Source organism: Lepus europaeus, chromosome 1, assembly GCF_033115175.1.
Source record: "Lepus europaeus isolate LE1 chromosome 1, mLepTim1.pri, whole genome shotgun sequence".
In the NCBI taxonomy this organism is placed as follows: Eukaryota; Metazoa; Chordata; class Mammalia; order Lagomorpha; family Leporidae; genus Lepus; species Lepus europaeus.
Window position 1 is genome coordinate 168,981,502 of NC_084827.1, and position 9,682 is coordinate 168,991,183.

A 9,682-nucleotide genomic window follows, 5' to 3' on the forward strand; every position below is an offset into this window, starting at 1 on the left:
ACCCTTAAAAGAGAGGTGATTTGCTCACTAATTACATATCCTAAGTGTCTGATCTCAGTCTGGGTTTCACTCCTTAGGCTTTCATTCCTCTGGTAGATTTTCTTGATAGGGCAGCACTGACAAAGGCATTTGTGCTTTTCTACTGGGGGAACATTTTTGTGGTATCTGCAGCGCTCTTTAAGACTTGCTCATTTAGCTCAGCAATGTGCAAAGTAATTGAAATTCGGCTCTCTGGTGTACATTGACAGCTTTATTTGAAAATGGGAGAACTTTTGTCTGGTGAGAAAACTGCAAGAATCCATTGAACTCCCTCTGGTACCTAAGGAGGCAAATATTCCCCAAGTGCCTGTCTAGCATCGTGCAGCTGATAGCTTGTTGGAGGCTGCTTGGAAACCCTGCCCACACACATAGGATGAGCACCTAGCCCCCACCACCACCGCTGGGGCCTCCACTGCTGTCTTCAATTGCTCTTTCACCTGCCAAGTGTCTTGATAGATATTACTCCATTCATATTGCTTCCCAGTGAGGCTTTCAGACTAATGAGGCCATTGCTCAGGTGGCAAAGCATGCTAATGGTGAATTCCTTACATGGTAGACTGACAGCAGTTGAGAACAACTTCTGGCCTCCTACTTTTCAATCTATTGGGACCAGTTTGATGTCCACTGAAGGTTCCCATTCTCGGTTATTCAGAGACAATTTACAAAAATAACTGAGGAAGGTGCCTGACATGAACAAGGAGAGTTAGACTGAAAAAGCAAATATTTCAAGACTCTGGCAACATGTGGTTTGGTGGTTGATAGCTTCACCTGAATTTGATACGAGAAAAATATTGGGAGGAGAGGCAGAAAGTCAAGATTATTTACAGGGAGGGAGGGTTTAGTGGGAAGAATCACTAAATTCCTAAAGTTATATTTATGAAATTTACACTCATTGAATAAAAGGTTTCTTTGGGAAAAAATAAGAAAGATTATTTACAGCTAGTCAAGCAATACATGGACTGTGTTTATGTTTGTCTTTATCTGTTATTAATTCCTAGGGTAGCATCTGGCCCGATATTGGGCACATAAATCTTATTGCTCTGAGTTGTAAGGCAGAAATGATTACATGGAATGGTGAAGAACAGGCCTCAGAGGGCAGGTGGTAAAAACAGGAAGAGAGATTCATATGAGGGAACTTCAAAATATTGAAGGAAGAGTGGAATTAAATGATAATTCAAGTCTTCCATGAACTTCTTGATGCCCCTCATGTATATCCAACACTGATACATTGGTTAAGAGCAGCACCGAATTTATGGAAAAAGTGCTGATAGAACACGTTCATGGAGATAGAGGCTTCTGTTCTTCGTTTCAGTCAATAAACACTGATGTCTTCTCTTATTAGAGCATTGTGTTAGGACCTACAGACAAGGTTATGACCATGACGGGTCCTGATGCTGATGGAGGAGGTGTTGCAATGGAGCAGAATGTACAATGGGACAGGCTTAACACAAATAAACTACTAACCCAGCAAGGATCATCTAATTGTAGGGCTTGTTAGCCGGTTGAAGGGTGGCCACTCAAAAGTTATGTCCTCATCCTAAACCTCAGAACCTGGGACACCAGATTATTTGGAAGAAGGGTCTTTGCAGATTTATTCTAAATTAATCGTGTTGAGATGGGCTCGTTCTGAGTTAAGACAATGAGCCCTCAATCTAATGACAGGTATCCCCAAAGAGAAAAGGAAACACAAAGAACATGGAGGCAGAGGCCTGAGTCCTGCATTCGGAGGACTGCCTGGGGCCACAAGAGGCTGACAGAGGCAGGGAATTCTTCTCTCCTTCAGCCTCCAGGGGAGAGTGGCTCTGCCAACACCTTGATTTCCACACTCCAGGCCTCTATTATCAGCGAATAATTTTCTCTTGTTACAAGCCATAAAATGTGTGATCATTTATGACAACATCCCTAGGATACTCACACAGGTTCTCAAGGAAATAAAACAGACTAATGGGTGTTGTATGTGGAAAGCCTCACCTTGCCAAAAGGCAGCTTCCGTGACCAGAAGCCCACATGCAGGTCCTTGTCCCAGACAAAGTGATAGGTCCAGAGATCACCATGTGATTCAGGCCTGCCAATCAGAGTCTTCTCTGAGAATTTTCTTTTGGTGCTCTCAGAAAAGACTTCCTGTTCACAGTGGGGGCTAAATTGTGACTCTGAGCAGTGGTTCCCTGACATGTCTTTTTAGGCACAGGATCCAATAATCTCCTTCTTCCTCCTTTTTGTCTAAGTTATTTCTCGGTCTCTCTTACTTGTAAATAAAAAGGCTCCAACTAATTCACAGCCCTTTTCTGGTGACGTTGGCCAAATCACTTTAACCCATAGGTTTCCTCTTGTCTAGCTTCAACAATTATGGGCGCAGACCTACTTCTCAGAAGGCATCCTCCCTCCCTCTCAGCCTGCGTTCCTAAGAGTAGGAGCAGGTTCTCTTAGCGTCACAGCCCAGAAGAAGAAGACAGAAGCAATTCAAAAAGAGGAAAAAGAAAAGAGAAGAAGAATCAAAGCCATGAGAACTTCAAAGAGACACTAAACCCCCAAATGAAATACCAAATCTTTGTTTCTCCCTTTGAAAATTCAGTTTCTTAACACAGTGCCCCAGTGTTGTCCTTGGCCTTAACCTACAACAGTGCTTTACGTATAATGGCCTCAGTTATTTTGTGTAAAAACAGAACTGATGCTGGCTGATTCAAGCCGAGAGTGCATTTGTCAGAAGACTAGAGAACCAGGCTCGAAAAATACACAAGAACAAAAGGAGGATTAACTGGCAGAATCACAGCCACAATCCAGCCACAGACCCAACTGAGTCCAAAGGCTCCACTGTGACTATGGCCAGAGACCAGATATTGCTTCCTCCCTGGAGCCAGAATGCTGCTGCCCATCTCCCCCATCCTGAAGAAGCCTTCTCATCTGGGCATGAGGAGAATATCTGATTGGCCAAGCATAAATCACTGAGCCTAAGTTAGACAAGATGGGAATGGGACATCCTTCAGTGGGCTCTGCCTCTCGACGAAACTCCTACAGGGAAATCTTCTAAACATGTTCATTTTAAACTGCTACTAATATTTAAATTATTTTCAAATATCTGCTCTTGGAGTGACAGAAAAAAAAAAGCTTAGCTAGTCCCTCCATAATTCCGATCGTGCCGCGTCAGCGCCCTCTCGTGACAGAGTAACGACAAGGAAAAAAGCAAAAATACAACCCTATAAGAAGTCCTGCTGAATTCAGGCCAACTTAATTTGGTGAGCTAGACCGCTGCACAAAGAGGGAAATGATAAAATGCAGCTGCGATTTTGAGAGACATATAACAAGGAACATGACTTGTAATTGGCTGTTCGTTTGACTCTGTCATAAACTGTGCTCACACAAGTCAAGCAGCCCTTGTGATGAGAGCCAAGAAGTCATTGCTGCTGTGTGACTCCTGAGTGTGTCTCTTACACAAAGAGCAAATCTACCCTTTGAAGCCCCACCGTCCCAAACTCCTTCCTCTGAGCTGCACCGGGACTCCTGCAGTGAGCCTGGCTGGCTTAAGCATGAGAGCCTGGATCAATCTGGAGTCTGACACATAGAATCTGCTTGTGGAAGGAGTGGAGTTGCGCAGACCTTGGAGAGCGTTTCAGACAGAGTGGAGCTGAACAAGGAACAATGAAAGATGTGCAGTGATGCTCGTTCTCTGTGGGGAACACGATGAGGAGGGAGCCCCTTGGAATAGGTTTGCCAACCATAGGCAAACAAGGAAAAGTACTCAGCTGAGAGGTGGAGAAAAAGCAGGTGGGGAGTGGGCCATCTGGAGTAGACGCAGAATTTGGAACATGGACAGAAAAGAAATGGTTCATGTCTTCTTTGGTCTGAATACTTGTTCCCCACAAAATTCCTATGTGGAAGCCTAACCCTTAACGTGGTCATATTGGAAGACCTTTGGGAACTGGTTAGGTCATGAGTGTGGGGTCCCTGTAAGAAGAGACATTAGGGCCCAGCACTGTGGCATAGCTGGTTAAGCCAGTGCTTATGATACCAGGATCCCATAGGAGCACCAGTTTGAGTCCCAGCTGCTCCACTTCCATGCTAATACACCTTGGAAAGCAGCAAAAGATTCCCCAAATGCTTGGGTCCCTGCCACCCCCCTGGGAGACCCAGATGAAGCACCTGTCTACTGGCTTCGACCTGGCCTGGCCCAGCCCCAGCCCCAGCCATTGCGGTCATCTGGGGAGTGAAGCAGCGGGTGGAAAATCTGTTTCTCTTTCCATTTCTCTTTCTTTCTGTGTAACTCTGTCTTTCAAACAGATAAATAAATCTTATTTTTAAAAAGAAGAGAGAGAGACATCAGGGAGTTGGCTTTCACACACCCCCACCCCCAGCCCACCTCACCAAATGAAGGTGTAGCAACAGCTGTTTCCCTTCAAGCCAGGAAAAGGACCCTCACTAGAGCCTCGCCATGCTCGCACCCTCATCTCAGACCCCCAGCCTCCAGAACTGAGGGAAATAAACAGCTGCTCTCAGCCACCCAGCCTATGGCGTCCTGTTACAGACAGGCTCTAACCTTGGGAATCTGCAGATGGAAGCCCCCTCCATGCTCCTGTCTCCTGCTGTGTGTTCACTGAACAGAACATCCATAAAAGCATCTACTCTAGTCCCCGCACTGGACTAGGGTTGGGTGTAGGTGTAGGGGCTACTTTAATAAGGGATCGGCTGAACAAGTATCCTGCAGCAGGGGCTTGAACCACACACACACACCCCCCCCCCCACCGGCAGATGGAACATTCTGGCCATGCTTGAGGAACAGAAGAGAAACCAGAGCACTGTTGTTCTCTGAGTGCTCAGACTGGAGACAGAGTGGGCACCATCCCAACACTGAGCTCCCCCTTCTTGCGCCCCAGGGCAAAGATGTAGGTGGTTAGAGGCAGGCTCCAGCTGGCCAGCTTGGATTCTAGTCCTACTTACTCATTATGCAATTCTGAGTTAGGCTCTTGAGCTCTCTATGACTTGATTTCCTCATCTGGAAAAGGGGCCTAGCGCCTATCTCACAGGACGGTGGTGAAGATCAAAATGCCAGGGAGAGTGTCTTGCATATAGGAAATGCCACACGCATCTGCCCTCATCACCAGGTTGGATCAATGTCATTGTCTCCCTTTGAGGATTACTGTTCTTGAAAGAGACAGTACAGAACGTCTGTGGCAGAAGTGGGATCTTTGACACTATCACTTTTCTTCTTACATCCTCCATACGTCAGGCAGACTCTGCAACACCATGCTTGCTGAACAACATATCTGAACACACAATGAAGGCAGAATGAAGGCTTTGTGAACATGAACCCTAATTACATGCTGCGAGGGCCACCAATGCCCTTTCTTTTCCTAACGCAGGCTACAGCAAATTTTAAAAATTGCTGATTCTGAGAAAGGCACAGAACCATCTCTGATCTCAGAGAAAGGTTTATTGGTGTGAAAGGAGAAGGCCACGGGAGGAGAGAGTCATGATGGGAAAAGAAAAGGAAAGAAAAAGAAATGGAGGGGTAGAGGGAAGGAAGGAGTCGCAGGAGGGAGAAAAGCCAGCGCACGCCGGCTCAGAGAGTGCTGACTTAATGGATCGGTGAACACGTTTTGCAACACGGCCATAACATCCAGAGTTTTTCATCAACAGAGAATGAGGTGTATGCTTTGCAGTTCTGATTTCTCCCTTCCTGTTTCCCTGGCCTTTCTCTATCTTCCTGAGACGGCACAGTGGGGTCTTCACATCTGTGCCACTTCCGTGCACAAGCGACCGGCCTCGCTGATGGTCCAGGAGTGATTGACAGGCCATGAGCACCTGCAAATGCCACAGGGAAGCCGCTGTGGAAGTGCCAGCTGTACCCCCCTTTGTGAATTAAGATGTACCCATCTCTTCCTGTCTACACCCCACCTTCCAGTTGCACATCCCTTGCTCTCCATCAAGCAACAAATGTTTGCAAGTTTCTAAATGTTGCTTTCTGTTCCTATTTAGCAGTGTCCAAATAATGCTTGTAAAAAGGTGTGAAATACAATTCATTAGGTGAAAGAGAGCCAAGCAAAGCATCTATGAGGAACTGCATTCAAATACACCCATAAAGAAAAATAAAATAGTCTGATCACCATGAGACTCTCAAATTTAAAAACTGACATATTTTATATTTTAGGAAATAGCATATAATTATAATGAAGTCTGATTAATCTTATAAATTGTATTAAACTAGTTCATGGCTTATTCTGTTGTATATCCTGTTGAACTTTAAGATATATTTGACTACTTATTGTGTGTAATTTGCTTGTTAGATATGGAACAGAAAACAATTGGCACACTGGTAAAAATTTTAGAAAAATGGATTTACTTTTTTTCAAAAAAAATCATCCATTCTACCTATTCTTAAAATTTTTATTTACTTTATTTTTATTTACTTGAAAGGCAGAGAGACAGAAAGATAGAGTCAGAACCTCCTGGTGGTTCACTCCCCAAATGCCTGCAAGAGCCTGGACTGGGCCAGTCTGGAATTCAATCCAGTGTTCCCACATGGGTGGTAGGGACCAAAATAATTGAGCCTTCCCCACTGCCTTCTAGGGTGCACATTATCAGGAAACCAGAACAGGAAGCAGAGTTGGGTCATGAATTCAGGCACTCCAAAATGGGATGTTGGCATCCCAAGAGGTATCTTCTCTGCTATGTTAAATGCCCACTCCTGGATTTATTTTTTTAGTGGTCTCATTGATATTACTAAAAGTTATTTTGTAAAAAAATCTTTGTTGTCATGACATTTTCAAACTGTTCATCTGAAGGGCCAAATAATACAATATAACAATAAATAAAATACAATAAATATAACATTTAATAATAATATCCAAATGCTTTCATATACATAATCTTGATTCTCCTAACACCTGTTGTTACAGTAGATAAGACAACAGAGGGTTAAAGAGTCTGACAAGTTCAAGATCACATAAATAGCAAACTGAAAAGCTGAGACCAAGATCTGGGACTCTCCCACCTACTTCATGGTATTTCCAACTCATTGTGCTGTGAATTGTATTTCTATGTTGAGTAGGATAGAGTATGGGACATTTAAAGGGTATATTATTTTAAAAGTCTCTTTTGCAGGGTATTCATTCAAATTTCTTAATGTTCTTTATGATTTCCACGTACATAGAGTCTTACCCATGTATTATGTTGAAGAAATATAAATAGCATTTAACAAAAAATGTGGGAATGAAATTCAAACTTCTCCCTGTCATGATTTTAAGGTAGCTAAATAGATCAACTGAAATAAGACTTCCATTATTTTTTGCTGTCATTTTGGAAAGCCATACCAAAGCTAAGTTCTATATTTCATTTTATAAGATCAATTTTGTATCTGCAAAAGACAAATATAATAGAAATGAGAGGGGCCAGCACCATGGCACAGTAGGTTAATCCTCCACCTACAGTGCCCACAACCCATATGAGCGCCATTTCTAGTCCTGGTTGCTCCACTTCCAATCCAGCTCTCTGGTATGGCCTGGGAAAGCAGTAGAAGATGGCCCAGGTGCTTGGGCCCCTGCACCCACATAGGAGACCTAGAGGAAATGCCTGGCTCCTGGCTTCAGATCGGCACAGCTCCAGCTGTTGCAGCCATTTGGAGAGTGAACCAATGGAAGGAAGACCTTTCTAACTGTCTCTCCCTCTCATTGTCTAACTCTACCTCTCAAATAAAATGAATAAAAATCTTTTTTAAAAATTTTTTTGAAAAAAGAAATGAGAATATATGTTTTAAGGACAAAAATAATTCTAGAAATGCGGAAGACTTGTCTTTGTCCGTGGGTAACCCTCCTCCATTCCTACCCCTTGTGCTAGGCAGGGCTCCCAAATTCACCTGGTCTCACTTCCACAAGATGCATCTTCAGGCTTGATATATGCTTCTTCCCAGTCAGGTGTACTAAGTACCCAGGTCTCAAAAAAAACCCACTAAATCAGGGTTCATATGCTTATGTAGCATCTGTCCTAGAGAATGAAGTCCATGGAGTCTAATAACATTATAAATTAATTGAAACACACAGACTTCAGACTTTTTTAAAAACATGCATATAGGGGCTGGTGCCATGGTGTAGCCAGTAAAGCTGCTGCCTGCAGTACCAGCATCCCGTATGGGTGCCAGTTCAAGTCCCAGTTGCTCCACTTCTGATCCAGCTCTCTGCTATGACCTGGAAAAGCAGTAGAAGATGGCCCAAGTCCTTGTGCCCTTGCACCCATATGGGAAGACTCAGAGGAAGCTCCTGGTTTGTGACATGATCAGCGCAACTCCGGCCATTGTGGCCAATTGGGGAGTGGACCAGTGATGGAAGACCTCTCTCTCTCTCTCTCTCTCTCTCTCTCCCCCTCTCCTTCTCTCTCTGTAAATCTTTCAAATAAATAAATAAATCTGAAAAAAGCTGTTATTCTGAAAAAAAAAAAAAAAATGGCCTCGAGGCCAGGGCTATGGGGCTAAGGTTAAGCCACGACCTGCAATGCAGTATCCCATATGGGTGCCAGTTCTAGCCTTGGCTACTCCACTTCCCATCAACCTTGGAAAGCATGATCCCTGGAAAGCTGTGGAAGATGGCCCAAGTACTGGGCCTCTGTATCCACATGGGAGACCTGGATGAATCTCCTGGCTCCTGGCTTCTGTCTGGTCCATCTTTGGCCATTATGGCCATTTGAGGAGTGTACCAGCAGACAGAGGACCTCTCTCTCTCTCTCATTCTGCTTTCCAATAAATAAATAAACCTTTAAAAATAAATAAATAAAGTGGCAAAATCATAAACGTCTTTTGGATTGGGTGGCCACTGAATGTATTTGGACCATATACATGTATTTGGATGAGAATAAAATATCTGGTTCAATCCTAGGTATTCAATAAATAGGTACTGAGTAAAGTATGTAAGTGAATGAATGAATGTTGCAAAGAAATAGGTGGATTCAGACATGGCCTGAGGAATGCAATCCTGCTCCAGTAACTTGACCAGCCCAATCTTCCTGCCATGCTCAGCAGAGCTCTTGAAGCATCCCATTACCCTTGTTCCTCTTGGGTTTGTAATGAGAGCCCTGCCCTCTTTAGAGAAGGGCAAAAACAATGAGAAATGGAGGGAGCAGAAGGAGCCTAGCAATCATTTGTAACCTCATTCTCTGGCTTCCAATGTTTCTGCCCATTACACAAGAAAAAAACTGTTTACAATTTTCAAAACACTTTGCATTTTCACTCATTTCAGATGCAAATAACTTTAAAGGCAAAATCACAAGAGGGTGTGTGGTGAACAGGGCCTAGTTATCAAAGGAGGCCACATAAACATTAAAAAGCACTAAAGAATAAACAGTCCATGCTGTCCAGGGGGATGAGCTATGCAATCCAAGTAAAAATTAAAACCAAATTACATCCACTAATCAGTCCTGCAGAATACATCGATTCATTTGCATGCAATGCAATTATCTTGATAGGTGCTGAACTCAACACATCCAGCTGGGTCAGTGGGCTTCCTGGGAGCACAAGTGTTGGACACTCTTTGCCTCTGCTGGTTCTCCCTCTTATGACTCTGATGGCAAATAAAGAACCACTCCCAGCATCTGTGTAGACTTTGAACATTTGAAATGAAAGCAATATGGATCTGTGCATGGGGAGCGTTCAGGCCCCCTCCAA